We start from the raw sequence: 12,120 nt of genomic DNA, 5'->3' as shown, positions 1-12,120 counted from the left end.
GTACATAAAATATTTGGTGTGATTCAGGTTTCTCTTTTTTTAACTTTAGCCTTGTTAAGGTATAATGGGCATAGAACTGTGAGCGACATCCGTGTGCATCGCGGTGACCTAGCACGCGCGCACACTGTGGGGGACCCCACCGTCTAGTTGGTTAGCTTCCAACACGTTTCCCTTGGTGGTGCTTAGGACGGTTAGGATCTGGTGTCTCGGTGGATTTCGTCATGTGTTAGTGTTCCTGACCGCGGTCACCGTGTCTCAGCGAAGTCTACAGCCCGGGCTCACCCCACAGCTGAGGGTTTGTGGCCTTCCGCCAACCTGTGCTCACTCCCCCACCCCTGCAACCGCTTCCCACTGCCTGTGTTGAGGACTTCGACCGGTGTTGTCTCTAGATTTCTCGTACAGGCGTAAGCGCAGTATTTGTCTTTGTGTCTGGCTTATCTCACTGAGCGGGAGGCCCACAGGGTCCATCCGTGTTGTAGGTAAAAGTGGGATTTCCTTCCTTCTCATGGCTGAGTAACATTCCAGGGTGTGTGTGTAAGTAAGTATATGTATATGTGCATATTCGTGTATATATTTACACACGTATCCCCTCTTCTCTATTATCTGTCGGTGGACACTTAGGTGGTTCTCCTAATGGCTCAGAGTTCTTAGGCAAAACATCACATTTATATATAAATCTTTATAAATTAACATTTCAGTGTTAATCTAATCACATGTATTTATTCTGTAGGTATTTTATTTATGAAAATGCCCACAAGATTAATCACAAGTTTTAAAATGACATTGTGACTACCCCCCACCCAACAAATATATCCTCATTTCTCCCTATGTTTGAAATCCTAAAGGTTGTCATTGAACATCGGGACTCTCGTCTCTCTTTTGGATGTCTATTGTATAAATTATTATAAATCATCCATGTTTTGTGCTTAAACGTTAGCTAAGTAAGGATTGTATTGGAGAAGCTGGAAATGATTCTCATCCACACTGCTTTATGGGGCAGGTGCATCTGTGATGGTCAGGTCTCCTTATTTCCAGAATTTAGTTATGGTTTGTGAAGTGTGAACTTCTTGGGGAAGGTAGGAAGGCAGGAGGACATGAGACTTTGTCATATGATGCGCTGGACAACAGGATGACCACAGAACAGCGTGCTGTGACATGTACAGTAATTCTGGTGGAGCGCCGGTTTGGGGCCGGGCATGGTGGTCCATGCAGCGGCCTCAGGCTGTGGATGTGCCCTGGGACTGCACACCATGCTCTTACACCCACGGGAAGCTGGTGACTTGGAGAGCCCTCTCAGAGGCAGGCGAGAAGTGGAGCGGTGCCCGAGGTTGGGGTGGGCCAGGTCACCCTGTCAGCCGCCGTAGGGAGTTTGGGCTGTGAAAGGCACAGGAGGGCCCTGCTGGGTCGTTCACCAGACCTTCTCTGCTGAGATCTACACTTCTGGAAGCTCCCAGGACCGCAGTGCAGGGGCTGGGCGAGAGCTGTGAGTGGAGGACCAGGGGTGGGGAGGTCTTCTGGGGACCCCCATGATCCTGGCGGTGGCCAGCGTGGGGAGCAGAGAGCGGGAGGCAGGAGGTTGTGGGAAGGTGGGCTGCCAGCAGTGCACGTGGGAAGGAGGGACCCAGGCTGGCTTCCGGGTCCTGCTTGGGCCATTGGGAGGGTTGTGTTGCCTTCAAGGGCCAACGGGACCCCAGCCGCGTGGCCAGGGGCGCGGGCCCAGGTGACCAGGTTCTGGTGCTAACGCCGTGCTTATGGCTCGTCTGCGTCCAGGAGGCAGTCGGATGCCTTGGTGGGGCATCGGCCGAATCTGGGCTGGAGCTGCTGTGGGCAGGTGCTTCGGGGGGTTAACTGGGGTGGAAGGGTAGCTGGGATTTTCCTGGAAAGCCCTCCGGTGAAAAGGGGAGCAGAGCTGAACCCCGTGAAGACCAATGTTTCAGGGCAGGGACAGGTGGAGGGAGGGAGGCTGGGAAGGACTCGGGGTCTAGAGGGCATGGGGGGCAGGGAGACGTCACGGAAGCTGCTGGTGGGAATAAGGAGGTTGTGGTCAGCACGTCCTACTGCCGAGGGGTGCGGTCCTGCTCTGTGGCTGGAGGCTGTTGCCGGGCTGGCGGAGGCGGCAGGAGACCCCACTGCAGCGGCTTCACTGATGTCACTGAGAACGGACTCGAGGGGAGGGCGGGCTGGCCGAGGTGGTCGCCTCTGCACACACTGCATTCTCTGTAAGAGGAGGAGGCTCTTGGGGCAGGTGCGGGTGCGCGGCCCGGCTGTGTTTCCGAGCTGCACGAGGAGGATTGGTTTGAATTCTGGCGGGAGCCGGCAGGGAGACGGGCGGTTGGTGGGGCCCCGAGAAGATGCTGTGGGAAGCTCGGGGGTGCAGCGTCGCTGGCGGCTAGCCCTTCATTTTCAGTCAACTTCAGAAATGTAAAAATCCACTATTTTTTTTTTTTTCCTGAAAGGGGTACGTTAGCCACATGGAATAGTTGTTTGCATTAGGGTTCATCGTCCTTCTTCATACAGTTTACGCACGCAAGCTGCTCAGGTGCCGAGGACTGGGCGCACCAGCTCTCCCGCCCACGGCCTCCTTTACGTCCTGTTGCCCTGAAATTCCCTGGCTCATTTCAGCCCCTTCCAGAAGCAACAGATGATGGTTATGTTTTCCACAGTTCAATCTCCAAAATGCTTTAGTTCCGTTGTATCTTCTTCCTGAGGTGTTATGAATGTATTTATATGTGTTTTTCAAATGTGATTCTGCTCAAAATTAAATAGATCAAGCAAAATATACCAGGGATTTTGAAACTTTGGTGCTGGCTGCAGGAAAGAGGATTCTAACACGCGGGTGGCTGATGTTCTCCTGCTGGGTCCACAGGTTTCTGTGGTCTCGGCGTATCATTCCTTAAACTCTTGACTAGAAGCACTATTTTTAAAGCATGGAACCTCAAATGTTCTTCCAAGAATATTTTAAATTTTTAATCTGTAGACCGTGTCCTTTCAGGGAATTCATTCCCATGCTATCGAGTATGTCCCTAGAATAGTTCAGAACACATATTCCATATTTTCTTTGTTTTGGTTGCTTTGCTGTTTCAGTTCCTAGAGGTAACTGTCATCCAAATGGCTGAAGGGAAGATGCTATGTAGACAGGTTATGTCTTTAAGGTTTTGTTCCTTGACCTAAGTTAGACCAGACTCATTAACGGTAGTAATGCTGCCAGATGAGGCATCTCGTCTCTCCTGGAGGAAAGAAATCCAAGCAGAACAAAGTTCGGCCCTTGGGTGTGGGAGGCTCTGAAGACATGTCCCAGAAAGGGCCCACGGTCTGAGCATGACCTGCCATCAGATCCCCACAATGTCCTGGAAAGCGTGAGTTGTTTCTGTTGTGTACATTTAGAAAACGTTCTTCTCCCTGGCAGCCCCCGTGCTCTGCTCCTGACCTCTCAGGTCCTCCGGTGTTTTCGGAGCAGAAGTCTTGCTGCATGCGGTTCGGCTTTCCAACTGATACTACGTATCATTATCCTATCCGACTACACTATCCTTGCTCGCCGTGTAACAGATTTGGTTTCCTCTGGAGAAGGGTCTGAGGAAATCAAGACAGGACTTTTGTTTCCTCAACATCTGGTCAGGTGGCCTGGGGGCTGTGCCCAGGAGCCCTGGGCTGTCTTCTCGTGCTGGTCACTCCTGGTGGGCTGACCGATGCTGACCTGTTGCAACAGCCCACCAAGCACTGAGTCAGGCGTGTAGACTCTGCACTTTATGAGGTGGTGTGACTACATTAGAAATGTTTCAGTTAGTATGTTATTATGAAGAATAATTTCACCAAAAATAAAAATCGTCATGATTCTTAGATTCCTCGACTACATTTAAAACCAATCCTTTTACTAAAACAGCCCATTACAATCAGGAATGAATTCCCTGAGGGTCACGTTTGTCAGACTCTGTGGCTGTTTCCCAAATCTGAATCTTTAACCTGCAACAAGCCTGCTGGCCCGTCAGCTTTGAGTCTGCACACTCGGTGATGAGTCCCCACGTCTGAGGGCTTCTCGTGTGTGGCCCATCTGTGCAGACGGTGATGGCGTTGGTCTGTCCGTCGCCGTGGCCTGGCGGGTGCTTGGCCAGTGGCCGGGCTCTGTTCCCGGAGTCGGCGCACACTGCTTAGGTATGGCAAACAGGGCCTGCCCTGCGGGACGGCCGCAGTCTGGAGTTGCTGGCAGGTACACTCACCTCCATGCCGAGGAGACGCCCGAGACCGACGCCGTTGTGCACTGTGAGTGACTCGGAGCCAGACGAGGCACAGGGGCCCTGACATGCCGACACCTGACGCGCATGCTGGGAGGTGACGGTTTGATTCTGTTGATGTGAACATGCTCTGATCTGCTTCTCTTTTAGGCCCGTGTGTGCTGAAGTTCTTCACGGTGCCCACAAAGGAAGGTGCTAGAGGCGGACAGCCCACGTGTGTCCGAGCCGCCTCCTGTCCACGTGAGCACGCTGCCTGTGCTGGTCAGGTCTGCGGCAGAAGCGGGCGGCGCTTCTGTGCGCTTGTCTGGGAAGTGCTGCGGTCCTTGGAGTCACACCGGGTGACCGCCCGGGCGTCAGAGTGTGGACGAGCACTGTTTGCCATGTGCCGCTTGCGGCTGGCGATGTTACATAGTCACAACATGGTTACGCCCCCGTCGGCCGCCCCGGGCTGTGTTCTGACAGCAAGGGCAGGCGCGTCCGCGGGCAGCGCCAGTCACGAGTGAGGGAGTGAGGGATGGTGCCGCGAGCGGCCGTGGCCCTGTAGCTTTGGTGCTGGAGCAGACCGAGTGAAACGCGGTGCTTGGCCTCCCGGGAGGGCCCTGTGCACGTGGGGCGGAGCATGCCAGTGAGCCCCCGCGGGGCAGTGTGTGTGCGCGTGTTCCTGCGGCCCACATGGTCTCGCAGCGGCCTGCTCCCACAGCCCGCACCAGTCGGCCGTGCGCCTCAAGCCTGGGGAGGAAGGCCACGGAGCCCGAGCCTCAGACACTGTGCTCCTGCAGCCCACCCACAGCCCGGCCTTTGTTACGGGGGTTCCCGGACACTCTGAGAACAGTTGGGGAAGCAAAGACGTGCCCTCCTTCGTGGGTCAGCCATGGCAGGGGTGTGTGGAGGGGTGTGCCCAGCGCCCCAGGACCCCGCACCTGCTGGGGCCTCTGAGGAGGACGGGCTCCACCTGATGTGTGGTGTTGGGGGGCAGTGACATGTGGGAACGTTCCCCCTTGGTGGACGACGGGAGAAGATAGGGCAATGCACGTGGATGAGCGTGAGGGTCTTACGTTTGGGGACCGACAGGTCTGTCTGCGGTGGCTCTTCCTGGGAGGGTGTGACGCTGGGCCTGGCAAGCTCATGGAGGCTGTGGTGCTTGGTGCCATGAGGAGCTGTCGACTGCTCGTTTTCCACAGAGGGGCTTCTGTTTCGGAAAGATCACCCCGGCCGAGAAGAGGCAGTGGGGCCAGGAGGTCGCTGAGGACGTGTAAACAGAGTAACGCCATGAAATAGAACAATGCTGGGACTCGTTCAGAATTGCAGGGCCCTTCAGAGTAACAAGATCATTTGTTCTTCATGATCTGATGAAAAATACTTTCTGTCTGTGGGAACTGGGATGTGTGCTGACCTTCTGCAGGTGCCCCTGGCTGGCAGCGTCTGCGTCCTCGTGCCGGTGGTGCGTGGAGGGATGCCAGCAACACCACCATCCGCTGCCCGGCCTGTGGGTCGGGAAACGCCGAGCTCTAAGTGTTCGTCCCATGGGTGCTTCTGCAGGTCTGGAAGCCACTTCTGTTCTCAGTGAGGAGCAGCTCTTCCTCGAAGAGCCATTATCTGAGAGTTTAACCAAAGAGGGACATGCAGACCAGGTGCCTTTGTCCCCGCTCGAGGCCGTTCAAACCACCAAGCTGCAGGCTTTCCGCTGGTCCTACCAACACTGATGTGCTTCTCGCTCAGATCGCTGCTCCCCGCCCCCCACCGTGCATTTCTGATTCCACGGGTCTGGGGGTGCTGGGGGGCAGGTGATGGATTCTGTTTCTGATGAGTTCCCCGGTGACGCTGACATCGCTGGTGACCACAACAGAGAACCACGGGTCTGAGCGGAGTTCGCAGACGGATGGCGGCCTGTTTCCAGTGCATGTGATCTTCAGGCGAGTTGATTCAGATACAAGGAAGGCCCAGGGTAGGCCCGGGATAGGCCGCTTGGCTCCGTTATCATCATGAGTCATAAGCATGTTGTGTCCACTGCGTGGATAGATTCATGTGTGCAGTCCAGATAGTCCAGAGCCGCCCCCCTGTCTGTCTGAGGATGCAGTGCCAGCACCCGTGCATGAGGACGCCGCGTGCCTGGAGGCCTGCATCAGACGCTGGAGCCCCTTTCTTGTTGTGGGTGTTGTAACTGTTGGGATGATTTTGCCAGATAATGTTCTTGTCTAAGAACCGGGGGCTCAGTTCTGGGGCCTTGTCTTCATGAATGGCCTTGGATCTCTGGGTGGGGTTTGCCGGGCCAGAAAGCAGCAAGCTGAGCACCACTCCCTCATGTTGAGGGAGAGAGACAGGAAAATGGCCTGCTGCCTCCAGCGACAACCCCTGGGGCCCCTGTTAGACACCAATTTGGAAATCAAGTGGTAGAACGAGATAATTCTTCAACAGCCTTTTATGGGCAATAAATAGATATTCTCAAAAAGTAACCCTGTTCTGAGTCAGCTGATTTGGAGAAATTAGAAGTCCTCTGTGCTTCGTGGTTTAATTTCACCACTGTCTTGCCTCTGTTAGCGCTCTGCAGAGTGTGTGAAATTTGGGCCTCGGAAGGAAGCCTGCAAGCCGGGGAGGGTCGGCGTCCGCGCAGGTGGAGGGACGCTGTACGTGTTCATTCATGCGTTGGTAGCTTCTTGGCCACAAAATCCCGCGGTTCTGTAAAATCATGACGTGCCCACATCGTGTAGCGTCCGTGTGTGTGGTGGCTCACGCACCCCCGTGTTGGAACAGGATGTGCTGTGTCCCCGCGGGTTGTACCCAGCTCTGCGCCCTGGGGGACCTGGCCTGGCCGAGCAATCTTCCAGGCGCCTGTTCCAGCCTGCGTGGGGCTCTTGCCACAGTGCTTGCCTTGGACAAAACCCGTGGGAATCTCCACATGCAGATGCCGGCCAGCGCGGTTTGGAGGTGCTGTCGGCCTCAGACGGGAGAGACGTGGACCCACAGGGAGTGCCGCTTCCCATCCCACCAGATTCCAGGACTGGCTTTGCTTTTTCCCAACTGCCCCTCCCCCACCGGCCATGGAGACCGCCCCCCCCCCTTCAGGATTTGTGTGCGTCCCATCTGCAAGGGGCAGGAAGTTTTCCTCAGTAAAACTGCCTCTGCCTCAGTTACTTTGTGCTCAGGACATAGTGAGAGGTCAGAATTTCCCCTGAATCGGGGGGGATGGCGCAGAATTAATGTCTCTCCTTTAGGGAGAAATCTATCCTTCAGTCTTGAGTATGGTTCTTTAAAATGGAATTTAAATGCAAAATGTAATTTTGGGATCATGTCAGTTTTGAGAAAGTAACGTGATCAATATTTGTATCTTATTAATTTTTTTAATTTTTAAGATTTTATTTATTTGAGAGACAGAGCAGAGGGGAGGGGCAGAGGGAGAGAGAATCTCAAGCAGACTCCCCACTGAGCACGGAGCCTGACGTGGAGGTTGATCCCATGACCCTGAGATCCTGACCTGAGCTGAAACCACGAGTCAGATGCTTAACCAACTGAGCCACCGGGCACATCTTGTTTTCTTGACTTTTTAGGGAATGAAAGGCTTCTTTCATCAGCTGGTCAAGCTCCTCCTGGCAAGAGCCACCTTATTGTTAATCTCCGGGTCCGCAGTGTGTGGCTCAGGGGGTGCAGCCAAGCTCCCCATGCCTGCCGGTGGGGAGTTCAGTTGGAGCTGCCCCCATGTGGGACGTCCCCACATAGGGGCTGGCCAGCTCAGGACTGTCTCCTGTCCTGACACACAGACCTTTATTCCTGGCTCACTAAGGACATAGAGCCTGGGAGTTTTCAGACAGCTCGTGTCGGCTGCGAAGGTGTGTCCGATCACCACACGTGGGGCCTGTGTGCCCCGGGTTTCTGGCTTCCCGCTCACACTTCACATCCCTTCTTGTATCTGGCAGTGTGCTGAGGGGTTCCCCCTTCAAACAGTGTGCCACGTTTCACATGCTGTGGACCAGACAGCCAGACCGAAGCTGATTAGAACATTGCCGTTGAACTCATGAAGACTGTGGATTAACAGATGGGCCTGCCCATGGTTGCTGGCTTGCCCTCAGAGCCGGGAGCCATAGCCTGAGCAGCCGGTGCACCGGCTTGTCAGGGACAGGGTACCCCAAGACCTTGCTGTAGGTACGGCTGGACCCTCACCAATAAGGGAGAATCTCAGTGATGTCAACGCCTGTCCTCAGAATGAGCACGGTCTGTGGGAATTAGGGATGGGAAACAGATCCTCTGAGAGTTAGCTGTTGAAGTGTCTGTGCGTCCCCTAGATGGAGCCGTCCCTCTGCCTTGTGAAGCATGGGGACCCACACATATCAGGCAGGGTCTCTGTGGCCTGGGTGTCCGCAGAGGGCGGGCTCTGGGCAGGCCGAGTGGGTAGACTGACCAGTGTGAGTCTACACGCACTTGCTGTGGGGAATCCAGGGTCTCCCAGATGCGCATCCCCCACACAGGTGGTTTGTCCCCATCCGCCATCTGGGGCTGACCACTCCTCCGACGGGGGCTGTGGATGTCAGCTGCCATTTCCCCAGAGCAGGGCCAGGGGTGACATCAGTGTCCACTGTGTGCATCACGATGCCATCAAGGTCAGGACGCGTACAGTAGCAAACCAGCAATGTGACTCCTGCAAAAACCAGATCTCGGCGGGGCTCCTAGGAGGTTTTAGGAAGGGCTCTTCTTGGCTGCACGGGATTTAATTTCTGACCTTGAATCCTTGTCAGATCACTTATTATCTTGTCAAAGCCAGCCCTCAAAGGGCAGCAGTGCACCTGGCCTGGTGTTTTGTGTGCGGTGCTCAATGGCAGAGGAACCCACGGAGGGCCATTCAGCGATGAACACCTGGTGTGCAGACAGCACTTGAGGGTGAGCCCCAGGTGTGGCCCGGGAGGTGAGGTGGGCGTGCCCTGCCCCCACCCCAGCAGGTGCACCTGCAGACCATGACTGCATCCCTCGGTCACGGCAGTGGACAGGGTGTTAGAGCCTGCTGCCCAGGACAGGAAAGCCACCAGAACTTCTGCAGCAAGGTCAGAGAAAAGCACAAAGATGCACCATTTTTTTGGGATCTTGAGAGATGCGTGAGAGTTCCCTGACTAACGGGAGGGGGAAGCATTGCAGATAGATGCGCAACGGGGCACCTGGGGTTGCTGGGACCCGGTGGAAGGTGTCTCCGGCCACCATGCAGGGAGATCCTCAGGACAGTGACCTCTAGCGGAGCCCTAGCGGCTGGTGCCAAGGGACGATGCTTGGCCAGCCGGAAAGTGCTGGAGCAGATGGGGGGTTCCTTTCCAGGGAGGGCCTGGCTCGTCCAGGTGGGCATCAGTGGGGGACAGGGCAGAAGCCTGTCCTGTGACCAGTTGTGAGACATGCACACACCCGTGCGCTGGATGAATCAGTGCTGGTTTTTGGGTGCTGAGCAGGACTGGGCTCCTCCTGCATCCCGCGTGCTCCTGCCCCTACGGAGTGACACATGCAGGCAGGAGCCTGCGAACAAGGCCGCGCACAGCAAGGCGCATCTCTGTGATGGGGCTGAGAGCTGTGGGGAGGACGGGACCCATCACCTCAGCCGGAGGGGCTCTGCCGGGGGTGACGTTGCTGGGCTGTTTGTCCTGCTTCTTGGGAGCCCGGAGGACTGAGGGCTAACCTGCGGGCAACTGTCATCTGGTTATTCTATCATGTCTCATACCTCACGGGCTCTCTCCACATAGGATCTTAGCTTCAGGTGGTTGGGCTCAGTCCTGTGCATTTGTCTGTCCCTTTCCCACTGGCAGTTTGTGCAGAGTAGAGGCTCAGGATGATTTTGTTGGGACGAACCGGTAATGTTACAACTTGAAACACAACAAACCGTGAGTCCGGTCACTTAGCGTGATCCCAGGAGAAGGAAAAGCTAAGACTGTGAAGGGTCAGAAGTGTCCATGTTGCAAACGCGCCCTGGCAAGGTTGCCCGTCTCTGGCTTTGTCCTATCCACACAGCCTCAGCCCTGCCAACTTGGCCCCTCGTCTGCCCCTCCCCCACGCAGCTGCACAAGGCTGGGGAGGGGCATGGAGCCTGGCTTCCCTGGGCAATCGGACGGCATGCCTCCGCCCCAAGGTCCCAGATGTTGGAGCCCCAGCAGGTCTCCGCTTACGAAGTGTCGGATCCGTGTTCAGTGCTGTACCCCACCCACTGCCATGCAGTCGGTCCGCCAGGACCTCTCTGCACCACGCAGCCCTCACTCCTGCCGCCTCCTCTCTGTTTCTCAGGCTCCTGGCCCTCCTGCATCATCCTGACCCTGCACCACCTGCCCCGCGGGGTCACCATGGTCGCCCTGTTGTTAGATCCAGTGTGGTCTCCAGTGGTCCCCACTGCGTGTTCCTGTCGGCGGCACCGTCTGACACTTGGGGGGGTCCTTCTGCCCCCTCCCTCCAGGCTCCAGCCCCTCTTGCCCCTCCCCTCCTTCACTGGTGCGGCCTTGCTGGTGGCTCCCTCCTCGGGGCTCTGCCTCAGCACCTGGCTCTCCCCTTCTGCCACCTTCCCCCTGTTGGGCCAGGCCCAGCTGTGCAGCTTTAATGCTCGTCGGAGACCACTCTCCCATCATGTCTGCGTGAGCCCAGCTCTGCCCAGCACATCCCCCTACACACGACGTGAGGCCCCGGGCAGAGACCGGCTTGGGGCAGAGCTGCCACTCTGTCTTCACCATCTAGCTGTGCTTAACGAATGTTAACTAACAAGGCTAACTGAATTCAACAAACCACGCCTAACTAGCCATGACTCACTGCGGTTAACTGGGCTCAACTATGGTTAACTAGCCAAGATCAAGCGGTTAACTAAGGCTAACTAACCAAGGTTAACCAACCAAGGTTAACTAAGGTTGACTAAGGTTAACTAACCAAGGTTAACTAAGGTTAGCTAAGCAGGGATAGCTTAGGAGTCTGATGCCTTCCGCCCTGTTCCATCTAATTCCAAACTCCGTCCGCATGCCACCGGCCTCCTCCCGTGGATCCGGGTCCCTGCTGCCATCTCTGTCCCCTGGCTTCCCTGCTTCCATCGGTCAACCCAGCCGTCCTGGGATCCTTCAGTGATGTAACAGGTTAAACATGCCTTTGCCTAGAACCCCAGTGGCTTCCCATCTCACTCACTGGAAGAACCGAAGTCCCCAAGGGCCCGCGAGGCTTGTTGGGCTGCACCGACTGGCACCCTGGCCTGGGCGCCTCCTTCTCTTCCTGCTGGGCTCCAGGCACCCTGGTTTCCGTGTCGCTTCCTCAACGTGGTGTGTTTGGCCGGTCACTCGCCTGGGCGTTCCTGCCGGAGTCAGCCCGGCTCAACCCAGCCCTGCAGGTCTTCATGGTCTACACCAAGGGCAGCCCAGCCCTGTGTGCCACTCACTGCCTCCCCTGCCGCCCCGCTTCCCCCCGTTCTGATGCTGCTGCCACCATTTGACAAATCACAGCGAGTGACACGGGCCCAGCACCGCCATCTCTTTCTTCTTATCTGCCCACAAGGACGGGAACATACTGGTTTTGTTCCTCGTTTCCTTCAACTGCATGCCAGCTCCACGGGACAGGGCTGCTTCTATCCAGCACCCGGAGGAGTGGTGCTCAACAGGTATCTGTTGAAAGACAGGGCGCGGGACACTCTGAGGCCCTGGAGGGAGCTCGCCCGCCCAGGATTCTGCAGAGAGCCACACAGCCACTGTCAGGCCTGCATCTGTGACCCAGGCGTCACGGGACTGGGTTCCACATATGTCAGGGTGGGGGGAGGCAGAAGGTCAACCCTTTTTGGCTTTAATTGGTAAAGGAGGGAGTAGATGGGAGTATGCAAGAACATGCTTTCAATTTTATTGAAGATTTTCTTATTAAAAATAATGAAAAGCAGCCCAGCAGTAGGAAAGTTGTCCAGTTACTAGTA

General features: G+C 56.0%; 1 protein-coding gene across 1 annotated transcript in view; it reads left to right on the top strand.

Annotated features, from left to right (window-relative positions):
- Positions 1-12,120, top strand: part of DLGAP2 (DLG associated protein 2) — an 808,900-nt gene that overhangs the window by 264,734 nt on the left and 532,046 nt on the right. The window lies entirely within an intron of this gene.

This window comes from Zalophus californianus, chromosome 2, assembly GCF_009762305.2.
Source record: "Zalophus californianus isolate mZalCal1 chromosome 2, mZalCal1.pri.v2, whole genome shotgun sequence".
NCBI lineage: Eukaryota > Metazoa > Chordata > Mammalia > Carnivora > Otariidae > Zalophus > Zalophus californianus.
Note: the sequence above shows the minus strand (reverse complement) of the source record. Positions and strands in the feature narration are given on the sequence as shown.